Genomic DNA, 18,057 nt, shown 5'->3' with positions numbered 1-18,057 from the left:
TCCACCACAGATTCAAACCAGCACACCTGCCCTATGGAATTTGGACTTGTGCATCCTCACAGTAGCTAGAGATAATTTTTATAAAAATCTCATAATATTTACAGATTTATCCTCTTGGCTCTGTTTCCCTAGAGAACTCTGACAAATGCAGCATTGATACCAGGAGTGGGGTGCTGCTATTGCAAATACCAAAAATGTGGTAACTGCTTTGGAATTGCTTAATAAGTAGAGGCTGCAAGAATTGTGAGGTGCTTATAGAAAAGGCCCAGATTGCTTTGAAGAGACTATGGGTAGAAATATGGGCACTTTAAGGTACTTCCAATGAGGCCTTAGACACAAATGAGGAATGTATTATCAGAAAGTGGAATAAAGATGACCCTTGTTTTAAAGTGGCAGGAAACTTGGAAAATTTGAGTTCTGATGTCAGATAGGCAGAATTTGAGAGCGATGAAGTTGGATATTTAGCTGAAGAAATTTTGAAGTTAAATGTGCAAAGTGCAGCCTTGGTTTCTCCTTGAAGCTTATAGTAAAATGTGAGAGGAAAGGGATAAACTGAGAATTGAACTCCTGGATACAAAGAAACTAGAAATTGATGGTTAGGAAAATTTAGAGTTTCTGGAAAGTAAGTCATTAGAGAATAATACTCCATGCGAGGGACTAACTGAACACAGAACCAGTCGGCCATCTTAGTGCAAGTCAGGATTGGAAATGCAGTTATTCAGAAAAGACTTGTGAACAGTTCTTTTGTCTGATGGTTTTGATCTCTGAGGACTATATGCAAAACAAAGAAGATTTTTTTATAAGATCTATTTAAATGGAAATACTGCCAGCCTGGACTAAAAGTAATAGAAAATGGATGGATTGAAGGAAAAATCACTTCAAGGGCAGGACCATGGAAGCTGAGGTCTGGACCAAAGACATCTTCTTGGGTCAAGAAAGCAAACCCACTCATGAGTGTAGAAAGGGCGAGTGTGGCCTGGCACTTGAAGAGGGCAGGCCTTCCGCCTCGTTGTTTAGGATGAATGTTATCACCACAGTCTTCTTGGATGTCTGGAGGATTGAGGAGAGACTGGCCACCATCCCAATGCTTCACGAGATTGGAATCTTCACCCCAGGATTTGGGGAAAGCAGCATGCCAGTATTTGAGGAGAGCATGGCCACTACACAAGTACTTAGAAAGGGTGGAGATGCCACTCTGTCAGGCTCAGAGGACAAAGCATTGTATAGATGATTCTCAGACTGAAATCTAATGAAATATGCCCTCCAGGTTTTTCAAATTGTTTGGGTCCCAAGGCCTCCGTTTTCCTTCTAATTTCTCCCTGTGGGAATAGGAATGTTTATCCTATGCCTACCCTTTGTATATAGGAAGCAGATAACTTGTTCTCTAAGTTTCACAGGTCCACACACTTGGAAATTATGACCCATGACAGACCACACCTATAAACTGATTTTGATGAGACTGGACTTAGTACTGCTACTGAAATGACTTAAGGCTTTTGTGATATTGTGATGGAATAAATATATTTTGCAGATAGAAAGAACATGTCTTTTTGTGGTCCAGAGGGTAGAGTGTGGTGGTTTGAAACTGTATGTACCCCAGAAAATCTTGTTCTTGCTAATCCATTCCTGTAGGTGTAATCCTATTGAAAGTAGGTTTTCATGAGGTTACTTCAGTTAAGATATGGCCTAGGGTATGTCGCAATCTCCTTCACCATCATTTATCTTGCCACGTGGGAGAGGAGCCCAAGATCATGGGCAGCTGGTCTTCAAGAAGAAAGCATTACTCTGATGATGTCTTGATTTGGACATTGTCCTGAACTCTAATTTTAAGCTAGTAAATTTCTATTGTTTAAAGCCAACCCATTTCATGGTATCTGCTTTAAGCAACCTAGCAGTCTAAAACAATCATCAATAGAGAATTCAACCATACACACATGAATTTTTGATTAGGGATCTACTACCTTTAAAATGTGAACATTATTATTTTAAAGAATTAGGGAGAGTTTCTGCTGTGAACATGACTACTTATATCAACATTTTATTTTTCTATCTTTGGAAATCATTCAAGAGCTAAAAGAATAAAACCACTCCACACCCCAAAATCCAAAAATCCTAATTTCAATTTTATTTTGCATACTGAGACACTAGTATACTACCCAGACTCCAGAATTTGCGTAGGAGTCGCCAAAAGCAGCTAAGATTGAACAGAAATTGGGTGGGAGGAAATAGATAGAAGTAGCACAAAGACAGATTTCAGCAGCAAGAAGACCCAGCTAGATAGTACTGAATAATGCCTGAAAGTGAGGTTCAGACTCCGAGTTACAAATCTATAACCTTTATTTGCAAAACAGAATATCAGAACTCGAAGGCATGATGGAAACAAAAGTCCCCCAAGTTTGATTCAGAAAGGCAGAACAAAAAAGTCTGCACAAAGAATCACATGGATAAGCCACATTTTCTGGAAGCAATCTATTCATGAGACAGTAGAGTAGAGAAGTGAAATTGTACTTCATGAAATCAGCCTCTTCCCACCCTTACTCCCACCTTCACTGTAAACTGTAAAACATAAAAATTAAGCAATTGCCTCGCTTATGAGGGAGACCTGTCGAGCTGGCTTTAGATTTCTGCACAGTAGCATCCGTTCCAAGACATTACAGCAACACACATAAAATGCTCATATAGAGAAAGTGTGACACAGGAACGTTCTACCTAGTCAAACTATTTTTGAAATATAAAGAGTTTGAAATATGCAAAAACTCAGGTAACATTGTTCCTATCAGCCTTGTGGTAGTTAGATTCGGGTGTCAACTTGGCCAGGTGGAGGTGCCTACTTACATTGCTGCGGATATGAGCCGATGGCATGTGAACCTCATCTGTTGCTGATTACATCTGCAGTCGGCTAGGAGGTGTGCTTGCTGCAATGAACGATGTTTGATTTAATTGGCTGGTGCTTAAGTGAGAGAGCTCAACGTACCACAGCCCAAGCAGCTCAGCATACCTCATCTCACACTCGCAGCTCAGCCCAGCCCAGGCCTTTGGAGATGCAGAAAGGAATCACCCTGGGGAAAGTTGCTGGAACGCAGAGGCCTGGAGAGAAGGCCAGCAGAGATGATCCTGTGCCTTCCCACATAAGAAAGAACCTCAGTTGAAAGTTAGCTGCCTTTCTTCTGAAGAACTATACATTAACTAAATAAATTCCCTTTTATTGAAAGACAGTCCGTCTCTGGTGTGTTGCATTCCGGCAGCTAGCATACTAGAACAAGCCCCTCTTAAGGAAACTACTAAAAGATGAACTTTAGGCAACAAAAAGTTGTGGAAACATCCACAAAAGGACTGCTTGTCAAATTGTATATTTAACTACTGAAATCCTTCCAGCATGCCTTCTGGAATTCATCCATCATCAACAAAATCCCCTCTATCCACCTCCTCTCCTCTGAACTTTTCGTCCATTCATTGCCTTGCTCTAGAAACCCAGCTCTCCCCGGGGGATGCTGCTTCTCCTGCAATCGTCTTCAGAAGTGGCTCTTTTTTCTCCCAGTCCTCATATACCTAGGTCAGGATGGGCTAAGGCACCCTATTGCTCATCATTGCCACTTTCGGACATTTCTCATAGCCATCCCTAAAGTTCCCCAGTTTAAAATCTCACGTTATCAAATTAAATCACCAAATAATTTTTATTTTTGCTGTCATCCATTGACACCTGTGTCATTCTCTCATGTTTCTCAATGACTTTAGCTCCTAGCTCCTCATCTTTCTCTCTCCTGGTGATTTCAATATATATGTTAGATGACCCTTGCAAAATGTTAGTCTCCACATTTTTGAATTGTTCAACTCAAATGTCCTTGTCCGCCCCCATGCCTCATTCACTCACCCATATGGCCACGCTTGAGAGCTATCATTATCAATAACTTCATAATCTTAATTTCATATTCTATTTCTAATCTTTCACCTCCTACCTTTCCAACTTCCTCCTTTTAGTACTTCAATTACAGCTATTCTTTGATCTCTGACCAGGGAAAAATTACATATACCAAGTTATTTATTGCTATCTCCTAATAGAAGAATATTGAAAACAAATCAAATGTCCATCTTTAAAAGACTGGATAAAAAGCTTTATTTAAGGAAGAGAGCAGCTATTTGAACCAGGAAACAGAGAACTGTATGGAGAGGTCTGTCTGACTGGAGCTGTCTCTTTCAGTCATGGAATGTATTCAGCCTGTCTGACTCAGCAAGGAATGAGCCCCAGAAATAAATACCCCAACCTCTCTCTTATCACTCTCTTGTTTTCTGCCATTGATGGCAATAGTCCAACCCAATGAGAACCCACAGGTCAAGAGAACCTCCTGGAACACAGCACAGGGTAAATATGGGTGAAGTGTGGTTCTGGAGAGACAAATGGGAGATAGCCAGCACAGAAGGATTGCTTTACTTTGCAGTGGTTGGGGAAAGAAAGAAAAACGGGACTTGAGCCAAGCCTTGGAGGATTTATACAGAGAATAATAAGAAATAGTCCAGGTTGGTGAACCGAACAAAGATTAGATGGTAGGAATGAGGAACATGTGGGTATGAGAGAGCGTGGCTACACAATTTGGTTGTTAAGTAGGAGGTAAAATTGAAAAGCTTGAAATACCATATTTCCTAGCTGTGGGCTGAGATGAACTCATACTGATGAGAATTGTGACAAGTGGTTTTATACCATATAAAATAAAGAAAGGAACATCATTTCAGAGAGACAGGAGTCCCAAGCATAGACTCCAAGAACAGGGAAGCTATAGGACTTTCCTGATTTAGAGAGTTACTGAAGCTGAGAGGTACAGTTTAAATTTATGAAATTGTCTTACTGCTAAAAATCACAAAATATATTTCATTATTAGAACAGCATGCCTAAAAAATAGATGTCACAATATGGTCACCTAGAATTATTGACTAATTCTCCAGGCTTAATGCAATAAACAATAAGTAAAGTGGCAAAAGATGTTTGCATTAAAAAGTATTCCATTGTATCATATAAAATAAAAACATAATATATTACTCTAATTCTAAATTAAGAGATCAGATTTTATTCTTTGGTCTTTTTTTTAAGATTCTGGAACTATTCTTTGGTTCATTCAACATTAATTACTAGTCAAGCACCTTTAGGGGCTGTTATATTTGTCTTTTCTATATGTTCTGATCAATTTTTAAAAATAACAACGTAGATTTGCTTTTTATTATACAGCAGGGCTAACAAACTGTTATTAAGCTTCTCTGAAAATAAATAAAGGGTACGAGAATACCCTATATTTTGGATCCTACAGTACTATAAAATCTACTCTTTGAAGAAGTCAGTTGGCCTTAAAAATAAAGTTATGGGTTTTACTAAAATCAGGAAAGTTTGCAGTTGTCATAGCTGTCCGTTTTAGAGTAATGGAAGCCATGTAACAGCGTGAGCCTCAGGGGCTTTGCAGTGTAGTAGACACTGGGGGGAAGAGCTGCCTAGAATGTTGAAAAAACAGATGGAGCCCCTGTGGCTCCCAATAAGGGGTCATCACATTCAAAACTGTCAAGGTGTCAAAACATTAGCAAGATAAAAGCAAAAGCAGTTTTCCCTCAAAACGCTTCTGTAAGCTATGGTGTGTTTTTGAAGTAATTTGAAAATTTCCCATACGGTGGTATTTTTCTTATCATGAACACTTCAAACCACTTACTGGGTAGTGTACTGTGCCACTTGTCTCCCCAAGTTCTCAGCCCTTGACCACTGCATGAGAGATGACATCTGCCTAGAAGGTAAGGCTCAGAAGCCTGGCCTGAGCAAGGTCAGAACCTAAAGAACTTCATATCTATTTATTCAAGACACTTACTAACTGATAATATGCCTCAAATAGAAAGGCTTTGGGGCATTGACATAGAAGTAGAAAAGCAAACGATGGTGTATAGATATGATCGAATATTGTGCTGCTACCAAAAGGAATGAAGTTATAAGACATGTAACATTGTGAATGAACCTGTGGGATATTTGGTGAGGCAAAATAAGCCATTAACAAAAGAGCAAATATTGTATGGTCTCATTGATTACTTCTAAGAAAATTCAGGCCTAGATTGTAAATTCTTATAACAGTCACACTTAGTCCGGAGCGGTAATTGTTATTTCTGGATTTTGAGAGGCTTTGTTATATACGTATAACCTGGTATTTAGAGATATAAACAAAGCTGAACAGGTTCAGATTAGGGTAATTCAGAATATAGGGGTAAGGAAGACATTGTCTATATTTTTTAACTTTACCTACTCTATGAGACCAAAGAAAGAAAAGTTTATTTTATCCAGAACCTAAATTTTCTGTAGCACATAATCTAACTCAACCTGTCTAGATCATTTAAACAACCCAAACACAGGGAACCTGAAAACGATTGAGGGCCTTTAATCCTTATAGCTTAATGTAATGCTTGGATACATAGCAGAATATATTAAGCAGATAAATAAAAAAGTAATGGCAAATTTCCTTGAGGGATGGGAGAAAAAAAAAGGAACCATCGAACTTTACCATTGGTGAAACTCCTGATATTGTGTCAAACATTAGGGACACCCAAATAAATCGGCCAAGCCCTTGATCTTGAGGCTTACTCTCGTGAAGCTTAATTTTGTAGCAGAGAAACTTAGCCTACCTATAGGTATGTGTGCTGTTTGAAAGTGTTACGTATCCCAGAAAAGCCATGTTTTAATCCTGATTCAATACTATAGATGGAAACCTTTGATCAGATTATCTCTACAAGATATGACACATCCAATTGTGGGTATGGCCTTTTAATTAGATGGAGATGAGACTCCACCCATTCCAAATGGGTCTTGGTTAGTTTAATGGAATCCTTTAAAAGAGGAAATATTTTGGAGAGTCAGAAATCACAGAAACGACAGAGCTGACAGAAACTTCAGAGTAGAGCTGACACAGATGCTGACCTTTGGAGAACACAGATGTTTGGAGAAGCTTGGAGCCCTGCAGATGTTGCCATGATATGTCAAGCAAGCCAGAACCTGGAGAGAGCCAAGGGAAGCCAAGAGATGAAAGAGGCCCCAGAGAAGCAAAGTGAGGAAGCCTCAGAGGAAGAAAGGCTGAAAGTAACGGAGCCCAGAGCAATCGACCAGAGTGTCTTCCCAGCTGACAGATCTGTTCCAGACCCATCGGCCTTTCTTGAGTGGAATGCCTTAATTTGGACACTTTCATGGGCTTATTAGAACTGTAACTTGTAACATTAAATTCCACTATTTAAAACCGTTCCAGTTCTGGTATATCACATTCCAGCAGCTTGCAAACTAACACAGTATGCCAAAGAGTTACTTCCAGAGGACCTCTTTGCTGCTCATATGTGGCCTCTGTCTCTGTAAGTCCAACTCTGTAAGTGAAATCATTGCCCTCCCCACTACATGAGAAATGACATCCAGGGGCGAAAGTCTCCCTGACAGCATGGGAGATGACTCCCAGGTATGACCCTGGTCCTGCCACCATGAAATCGACAATGCCATCCTGACCAAAACAGTGAAAAGAAGCATAACAAATAAGGTATCAGTGACTGAGAGAGTTCAAATAGAGTCTAGAGGCTACTCTGGGGGCCACTTTTACTCAAGCTTCAGTTAGACATTGCTAGCTATCATAGTTTACCAAATCCCAACCAAAACCATTCCTGCCAAATTTAAAGGACACCTAGGGTGTTATACAAGATTTTACAAAGGTTTCATGCACTAGGCTTACTTTCCAGAAACCTACAACCTCCTAGACCAGATAAGTCCTGAAACCTAGAGGGACCAGCCTCTCCAGAACATCAACTATTTCCACCCCCCATCCCATATTATCGATAACCCCTTCCAATATGAAAAAGTTAGAATGGACATAGCTCAAATACCCCTAAAGAGTAGGAGAAAGATAAAAAATGATGATAGAGTTATATAGAGAAGGTAGAGTTTAACAAAGGAGTTTGATTATTGAATCATTATATTGACATTTCTTTTAGTCTCCAGTGTCTTGGAGCAGCTAGTAGTAAAAACATAAAATTGTCGAATTGTGACACTTACCAAACTCTGAAATCTGTTCTACAACTAACTGTTGTGATGTGCTTTGAAAAATATGCTATTTTTTCACAAAAAAAGAAAAAAAGTCAATTGTGATGATATTGTGAACCATTGATTATACACTTTGGATGGTTACATGGTATGTGAATATATAATATATATCAGTAAAACTGCATTAAAATTTGAAAAAAAAAAGGTTTGAACACACACACACTTTGTTCACATCAGTAAGCAAAACCAGAAGGCTCCCTGTCACCATGGAGCTTCCATTCTAGTAGGGAGAAAGAGACAATAAACACAATAAAGATGCAAATTACAGAATATATTCAAAGGAAATAAATAATATAGATTAAAGAAGTATGAATAAAAAGAAAAAGCAGAACAGACTGGGGGAATCAGAAATACTGCAGGAAGGGTGGCTGGGGGGCATGGTATGCAATTTTAAGCAGGGTGGTCAGGCTCATTAGGAAGATATTTGAGATTACTGCTCACTTCTGGGCCAATGGCAGCTTAACAATGTGCGCATTTTATTTCATCCTCCAGAGCAACTACTAAATAACCAGCCACAGTACAGAACAGCTCCTGGGGACACGTCAGTGACTGAACACATAGTGTACCCCAATCTGGACTAGCTGGTCCGGCTGTGGGTCCCCCAGAACCGTAAGTTCCCCAAACCGCGGTGGCCGGCGCCCCTACCCCACAGGCTGCTTCCCAAGAGGGGAAAGGAAAGAGACTTTGCCAGCAGCAGGAGCTGAGCCCAACCAAACACCAATTGTGGAATTAATTAACAAATTCTGACTACTAAAAATAGACCCCCAGCTCAGGTGAACCTGGTCAAAGCGGAGGTTGCTCATTTTTGCCCTAGCACCAAGGGGGCAGGGCTGACAGAAAAAGGAAAAAAAAAAAGAAGGAAACAGAGGTTTTTGTGGCTGTGTTTCCACAAAGGCGTGACTGCCTTTGGATATAGTGGCAGGGCTCCTCAGGCTGCAACTGCCCCAGGTATAGGCAGAAACAAACTCGTATGAGGGCTTGTCTGGAGCCTATGCCTTCCCTAGGGGAGGGGTGAAGCCCAACTCAGGTGGAATCCCTCTCTCAAGGAATTACGATACCAGGGCTTGGTAATTTGAAGCCATTAAAACCAGCCTACAACCTTTCCTCTGTCTCCACCACACCCCTAGCCAAAATTAAAGGTACTGCATCATTTTATGCTGGTGGGACCTGCAAGCAGACAAGCACCACATACTGGGCAAGATAAGAAAAACAGAGTCCAGAGACTTCACAGGAAAGTCTTTCAACCTGCTGGGTCTCACCCTCAGGGAAAACCGACGCAGGTGACTCTTTCCTCCTGATAGGAGGCCAGTTTGGTCTGGGAAAATCCGGCTGTGGTCTATAATACCTAAGTAGACCCTCCTAAGTATGGGGGGGGGAAAAAGGCACCATACAAGCAGGGCAAGAAACAAGAAAACAAGAACTGAAAAATTCTCTTCTGTTAAACAAAACTTAAGCTAGAGGTCCAGATAAAGCTGAATTGAATGTCAAAGAACAGATAGACAACAAATTCATCCAGCAAGAAAACCCTAGGTAAAAGAAGTGCAAACAATCTCCAGAATAAACTAATTAAGGTAATTAAATGCCTAGACACCAGCAAAAAATAACAAATCACACTAGGAAAATTGAAGATATAGCCCAGTCAAAGGAACAAACCAACAATTCAAATGAGATACAGGTGCTGAAACATTTAATTCAGAATATACGAACAGACATGGAAAACCTCATCAAAAACCAAATCAATGAATTGAGGGAGGATATAAAGAAGGCAAGGAATGAACAAAAAGAAGAAATCAAAAGTCTGAAAAAACAAATCACAGGACTTATGGGAATGAAAGGCACGGTAGAAGAAATGAAAAAAACAATGGAAACCTACAATGGTAGATTTCGAGAGACAGAACATAGGATTTCTGAACTGGAGGATGGAACATCTGAAATCTGGCAAGAAAAAGAAAATATAGGGGGAAAAAATGGGAAAATATGAGCAGGGACTCAGGGAACTGAAAGACAATATGAAGTGCATGAATATATGTGTTGTGGGTGTCCCAGAAGGAGAAGAGAAGGGAAAAGGAGGAGAAAAACTAATGGAGGAAATTATCCCTGAAAATTTCCCAACTCTTATGAAAGACTTAACAGTATAGATCCAAGAAGTACAGCATACCCCAAAGAGAATAGATCCAAACAGACATACTCCAAGACATTTACTAATCAGAATGTCAGAGGTCAAACAGAAAGAGAGGATCTTGAAAGCAGCAAGAGAAAAGCAATCCATCATGCACAAGGGAAGCCCAATAAGACTATGCACAGATCTCTCAGCAGAAACCATGGAGGCAAGAAGACAGTGGGATGATATATTTAAATTATTAAAAGAGAAAAACTGCCAACCAAAATTTCTTTATCCAGCAAAATTGTCCTTCAAAAATGAGGGAGAAATTAAAACATTTTCAGACAAAAAAATCACTGAGAGGGGCCAGTTACCACGTTTTGGTTAAGCGTCCGTTCTTGCAAGATCATGAAAAAAGTCTTTTCTTCTCCACAATTGGGTGAGTGTTTTCAGGCTGAAATAGAACTGTTTGTGAACAGGCTTGACTCAGTGGAATCTGTTCTTCCTTATGAATATACAGTGTTTGATTTTTGTCAAGCGCCAGAAGGAAAACGCCCATCTGAAAATCTTGGTCAGGTACAATTGGCTTCTTTGCATTCTTTTGGTTTGTTACCAAAATATACAGTGTGGTGAAAGTTGACTGAAGAAAGCCCAGTGTGTCCAGTTAAAACAGAAATAAATTAAGTTCTTCATCAACAAAGACCTGTTTTCTGACTACCTTGAGTTTTATCAGACTTATTGGCCTAGTATTCCTTCAGAAACAACGTAATTCTAAATACACCTCTTCCCATACATCTATCTCCACAAAATGTGTTTTCACCACTAAAACATTTGTATTGTGATTTAATTATAATTTCTGTTGTTCTCAACAAAGAACACCACCTAAATATTATGTGCATTTGTAAATACAATAGCTATAAAGTTTTCAGTACTTCAAATGGCAGAATAGAGGAGGCCATAATAAACAATACTGATGAAATGCAGGACAGTTCACTGTAAATAGAATTTTCTAGGCTTGGTAGGTGAAAAGAATTTTTTTTTATCATGGTTAATTTGAAGGATGATTCCTATGATGCATTCATTGGATATGTGGCTTTAAAAAAAAATCTTGTATTGGTTATAACTGTTCATATCTTCTTACTTTCCTGTGCTGACTTCATTATTCCCATGATATTGGCCTTTTAAACTATGTGCCTCTGAATCTTTCAATTTATAAATTTGTTATCTTAATAAATATTGTAAAAACAAACAAACAAAAAAATCACTGAGAGAATTTGTGACCAAGAGACCAGCTCTTCAAGAAATACTAAAGGGAGCACTAGAGACAGATACGAAAAGACAGAAGAGAGAGGTGTGGAGAATAGTGTAGAAAGGAAGACTATGAGTAAAGGTAAAAAGAAGGAAAATTAGATATGACATATAAAATCCAGAAGGCAAAATAGTAGAAGAAAGTACTACCCATGCAGTAATAACACTAAATGTTAATGGATTAAACTCCCCCAATCAAAAGACATAGACTGGCAGAATGGATTAAAAAACAAGACCCATCTATATGCTGTCTCTACTCAAAGGACATGACAGCAAGGACACAATGGATATTTGCACACCAATGTTTATAGCAGCATTATTAACAATTACCAAGAGATGGAAACAGCCAAAATGTCCATCAATAGATGGGTGGCTAAACAAACTTTGGCATATACATACAATGGAATATTATACAGCTGTAAGACTGAATAAAGTTATGAAGTATGTAACAACATGGATGGACCTTAAGGACATTATGCTGAGTGTGATTAGCCAAAAACAAAAGGACAAATACTGTATGGTCTCACTGATATGAACTGACATTAGTGAATAAACTTGGAACATTTTGTTGGTAACAGAGACTATCAGGACATAGAAATAGGGTAAGATATTGGGCAACTGGAGCTGAAGGGATACAGATTGTGCAACAGGACTGAATATAAAAACTCAGAAATGGACAGCACAACACTACCTAACTGTAATACAATTATGTTAAAACACTGAATGAAGCTGAATGTGAGAATGATAGAGGGAGGAGGGCTGGGGGCATAAATGAAATCACAAAGAAAGATAGACGATAAAGATTGAGATGGTTAAATCTAGAAACGCCTAGAGTGTATAATGATAATGACTAAATGTACAAATTTAAAAATGTTTTTGCATGAGGAAGAACAAAGGAATGTCATTACTACAGGATGCTGAAAATAGATGGTAATTAATATTTTAAAATTTCAACTTATGTGTAAGACTAAATCAAAAAATGTTTATTTGGTACAAAATTTATATCTCCTAATATAACTTATGTAGATAGTTGGCTGAACAACATAAGTACATGGAAACTTGGATAGGACATCAGATTTTATTGGTTTGTCCAGAGTGACGCCCCGATGAATCCCAGAATGATTTGATCAGTGAGTGGAAAAGTATTTGCAAAGTCCCCTTCAGGGAATGGTGAGAACGGGGGAAAATTCAACCTCCCCAAGTTGAATTATTGATATTCTCACAAGCAGTGTGGACAACCAAAGCTATAGGCTGAGCCCCCAGTCTTGGGACTTGTTCACAGGAAACTTAACCCCACAAAGACTAGGTCAAGCCTACTTTAAATTAGGCCTAAGAGTCACCCCCAAGAGAACCTCTTTTGTTGCTCAGATGTGGCCTCTTTCTCCAGCCAACACAGCAAGCAGACTCACCACCCTCCCCCTGTCTACGTGGGACATGACTCCCAGGGGTGTGGACCTTCCTGGCAACGTGGAATAGAAATCCTAGAATGAGCTGAGACCCAGTATCAAGGGATTGAGAAAATCTTCTTGACAAGAAGGGGGAAGAGTGAAATGAGACAAAGTGTCAATGGCTGTGAGATTCCAAACAGAATTGAGAGGTTATCCTGGAGGTTATTCTTGCGCATTAAGTAGATAATCACCTTGTTATCCAAGATGTAATGGAGAGGCTGGAGGGAAATGCATGAAAATGTAGAGCTGTGTTCCAGTAGCCATGTTTCTTGATGATGATTGTATAATGATATAGCTTTCACAATGTGACTGTGTGATTGTGAAAACCTTGTGTCTGATGGTCCTTTTATCTACCTTGTCAACAGACGAGTAGAATATATGGAATAAAAATAAATAATAGGGGACACAAATGTTAAAATAAATTCAGTAAAAAAAAAGATATTTGAGCAAAGACTTGAAACAAGTGAGGAAGTCAAGCCCTCATAAATCTGTAGGAAGAGTGCTCAGGGCAGGAACAGTCATTGCCAAGGTCCTATGATGGGAACAGAATGGGCATGTTTGAGGAAAGAAAGGAGAGAGTGGCTGAAGGGAAGTCCATAGGTGGAGATACAGGAAATGAGACCAGAGAGGAAACAGGGAGCAAATCATGTAAGAACATGCAGGCCATTTAAGGTCTTAGGCTTTTACCATTGTGGGGCTTTAAGGGGAAGAGCACCTTGCCCTACCTTACCTTACCTTACCTACCTTACCTTTTGGCAAGATCGGTCTCCTTTTGTTAGAACAGCCTGGAGGGAGGAAATATAGAAGCAGTGAGACCTGTAGGGAAGCTGTTAGAGTAATTCTAGAGAAGATGTTGGTGAGGATGAGGAGTGGTGGAGACAGGGAGATAAGATGAGAGTGTGAGATGACAGAGATTCTGAGTATAAACTGAAGTTGGAGTCCACAGGATTTGTTGGAAGAATGGAACTGTGCTATGAGACAAGGAGAGGAGGTGAGGACAATGCCAATGTTCTGGCATTTGGGTAGAGAGGAATTTTCATGAACTGACATGGGAAAGGCTGCAGGTGGAATGTATTTCAGGGAAAAGGTCAAGAGTTCAGTTGTGAACACATGGGTTTGAGATGTGTCTGAGGCTGTCACATATGGGTCTGGAGTTTGGGTGAAACATCTTGGCTGGAAATAAAAATCTGGAAGTCACCAACATCTTGGCTGGAAATAGAAATCTGGAAGTCACCATCAAACATATGATTGCATATTCATTACATATGATTAAATATAAAAATAAGGCTATTTGTTAAATATAAAATTATATGGAGCAAAAACTGAAGTTTCTCCCTCACTCTCACTCTTTTACTTAAGTTCACTACTCTCCCTGGCAGTAACCACTTTTAAGGAACTATTCTTTTAAGAAACTAAAATGATGTTGAAATACTCAATCAACTATATTAGAAAGCCAAAACCAACTATTTTTTCTACATGCATTTACCACAGAAGTGGTGTTTTAGAGTTGTCCAAGTGTTTATGCCTAGAGTTTTCTTATTTGCCTATATCTCTCCTTTACCCAAACAGTAATGAGATATCCAGGAGAATTTCCTTCTGTCTTTTTGGTGGTGAAGTAACAGAATTTCACAGCTGTTTAGAATGAATATACTGGGATTTGCATGACTTTTCTTGTGAAATTAAACCAACTTTTATTTGGTTCTATGTTGCACTTTTTTTCCCTTAATGATCTGGAATGCATTTGAGCTAAGAGGTAAAATCCATTTAAAAACTGTCATTGATTATTCGGTAGAGGATACACTTCCAGCACTGTAGTAATAATTCTCTAGACTAAGCTTTCATCTCAAAAATAGAACAAAGTTTCATTAGAAAAAAAATAACCTTCAGAATTTGAACTAATGCATTTCTGTTTTGTTGAGATGGCAACTATTCTATGCAAGGAAAGTAAAGATGACTCCTCAAATATCCAGTCTCTTGTGAGTTTAAAGCATCAGCAGTAATTAAACTCAATGGTCCTTCCAGTGCTAGGAGATTGCTATTTCTTCCCTGAAATCAAAAAGAAAATATTAATTGAAGTTCCCCACCCAGCTTTGGTTTGATTTTTTTACAGAACTCTGTCACCCTCATGTACTGTATCAGAAAGCCCCGTGACATCCAGGTCAGTTAATTGCCATACAGTTACTGCATCCATCATGGCAGCCAGTAAATTGGAAAAACAAGAAGAGTAGGGCATATTCCCTGTTCTCAAGAAGTCTACAAGCCAACTGTGCCAATAAAAATATTACCTGTAGGAGAAAAGGTAACTGAGTGACTCTCAAATCAACTGAACCCTGCTATTCTGATCCGGAAAAAAATTGAGTTCTCATTTGAAAGTTTTATTCCATTAATTTTTCTTAAACCTTTGGCACTGACTACTGTCCTTTTTCTAGAGAGACCCAACACATAGCAAAATGAATACATGCCAGCAATAATTAACAGAAAAACTGAGGATCAGCTAATCATACTCAGTTCATTGCAGGATCAAATAAAACTTATCAGGAGTTGTTGCTTGCTGGGTTTGGAAATTTTGGAAAATTTTAAATGTAATTCATATAAATAAACAAGGAAAAACATATCGAAATATTGCAGTGCTCCACAGAAACTGTGTAACCTGAACAAATTTGGGGTATCTGGTCTGAAGCGTTTGTTTTTCACAAGGACAAAAGAAAAAGCACATCAGATTTCTTTTACCTTCTCCTCCTCTCCTTCCTCTCCTCCTGTCCCTCCTCCTTCTCTCCTCCCACTGGTGAGGTTCCCTCATGGCTCTCTCTTAACCATCCTTGTTCTCCACTCACCTCACTTCCCACCTCAGCTCATACTAGAACAACCATCGTAATCTTCAAACTGATTCCCTTCCTATACAGTCCCTGCTCACTCCAATCTGTCACACAAACCCTTCTCACAGACTCACCTTTCTGCAACGCCCATCAAAAGGTCAAAAACTTTTTATGATTCTCATTCCCCATTTATTAATGTCTAAAACTCTCGGATTCAGAATTGAATCCTCCAGAAACACAGCAATTTCTGGTCTGTGGTTAGTATATGAATGCAAAATTTTGCCCACATTGACTACGTTCAGCCAAGCACTTGAAAGAAATTTGGCAACAGATTTCTCACATCAAATAGAGTAAGTCGATTAAAAATTAATGTGAGGGGGTGGGCCACGGTGGCTCAGCAGGCAGAGTTCTCGCCTGCCATGCAGGAGACCCGAGTTCGGTTCCCAGTGCCTGCCCATGCAGAAAAAAAAAAATTAATATGAGGCTTTAAAAATAGCTGGTTCTCTTTTACAATGTGGAAGCAGCTACCTAAAGCTGTTGTTGTTGTTTCTGTCCCCTCAACGAACAAAGGATGATTTATCTCGAGGCCTGTATATGAATACCGGTATGAAATGAGCATTTGTTCTTTCTTACAAATTGTCCTGATGCAGGAGGTTTACTGGAATCAAAGACAAATGTGTTGATCAGGACTTGATGTTTGGCAACAAAAGAAAATCCTACTGCTACACTTATTTCATAGAGCCCTGAGTTTGTGTAAGGGTCCATTACATGGTTAGCTATTAATTACAGTTGAAATATTCTCTACAAAAGTCTGGAAAAGTGAACTTTATCCAAATGTTTAACACCCCTCTGAGATGGGATGATAGGATAGCACTTTGCTCTTTATATGTTGTTTTATTTCTATTTTTTAATAAGCTTATGCTACTTCTAGAATCTGGAAAAAAAACTTTCCATTTGTATACAAGAAACTAACGTTTCCTTCAAAAAGTCACATGAATAATAAACTTTACAATTTGTTGCTTGTTGGCTATTTCGAAACAAACTACAGTGACTTGTCTCCTCCAATGCATTAATTGGTGAATATTAGAAATTCACCAAATTCAAATTCAAATTTAGAAATAACCGCCAGATTCAGAAGTCAACAATAGGAGTTTATTCATGCAATCTAATAATTTTTTACTAACTTGCATTTTGAATTTTATCTCCGAGCGTTAATTAATCACTCCTCAAAACAGCTGGATAGAAGAAATGAACATAATTACCATGGCTTAAAAATGAGAGCAGCCAACACTGCACACAGTGCCCTCCAGGAAGGCAGGGGACCCAGTTGTGCACTCAGGTTCGCTGGGAATTGTGTCAAGTTGTAGAGCCACTGCCCATCCGATAGGAAAGAGAGGAGTGAGAATTTTTAAAAGTACCCCATTTCTACTTTATAAGCATTAAGGTTCAGATTTGAGCTTAATTCAGATAATATTGATTAGTCTTGCGAACACTTAATAAATGCAACAACAGGTCTCTCCATCACTTTTCATGGCAACCCAAAAACAAAATGTGGGATGGTGTGTGTGTGTGTGTGTGTGTGTGTGTGTGTATTTTTAATGTTCGCAGATTCCCTCAAATATATTAAAAGAAATTTAATAGTCACAGTAAGGTGATAATCAAACAACAAAAGTATTAAACATCCTTTATACACTCGGCTCTGTGCTGAAACTGTGAGCAGAAGTGGGGTAAGAAGATGCCTACAAGTCCGTATTTGCTCTACAATACTTGTAGTCTAATAAAGAAACCATGCAAATGTACATAAAACTTAAGAATACCTTAGAAAAACTTTCAAATGTACATATTCTCTATTTTAAAATAAGTATTTTTTTATAAATCTTTCTCCACAAAACATATGTCTTCTGAAATCATTTTCTTTAAGCTTAAGGTGCAATGCTTGATACACATGCTACATAAGAAGGTTGGATAGGTCCCAGGAATTGACCCTGAAATTATTTATTCCATTATTTAAAGACCATTGATCAACTCCCTCTTTTAAGAAAGAAAATATGTAGGCATAGTCAAAGTAAGAGAAAATATTTTCAATAATTTAAAAATTTTCCTAGCCATCCCTGTAAGGATGACAAATATGATGAATCTGTATGTCATTTTCCCACTACACCAAGCCATCACATGATACTTCTCTTCTAAAACACACACACACACAGACACATGCACACTCAAACACACAGACTTGTTGCTTTTAATAAAATAGCATTCTCACTACCTCTCAAATGAGTGAAAATCCTGTTT

The sequence above is a fragment of the Tamandua tetradactyla genome, chromosome 7, assembly GCF_023851605.1.
Source record: "Tamandua tetradactyla isolate mTamTet1 chromosome 7, mTamTet1.pri, whole genome shotgun sequence".
NCBI classification, from domain to species: Eukaryota; Metazoa; Chordata; class Mammalia; order Pilosa; family Myrmecophagidae; genus Tamandua; species Tamandua tetradactyla.
The sequence above is the reverse complement of the archived record's forward strand: the minus strand, read 5'-3'. Positions refer to the sequence as shown.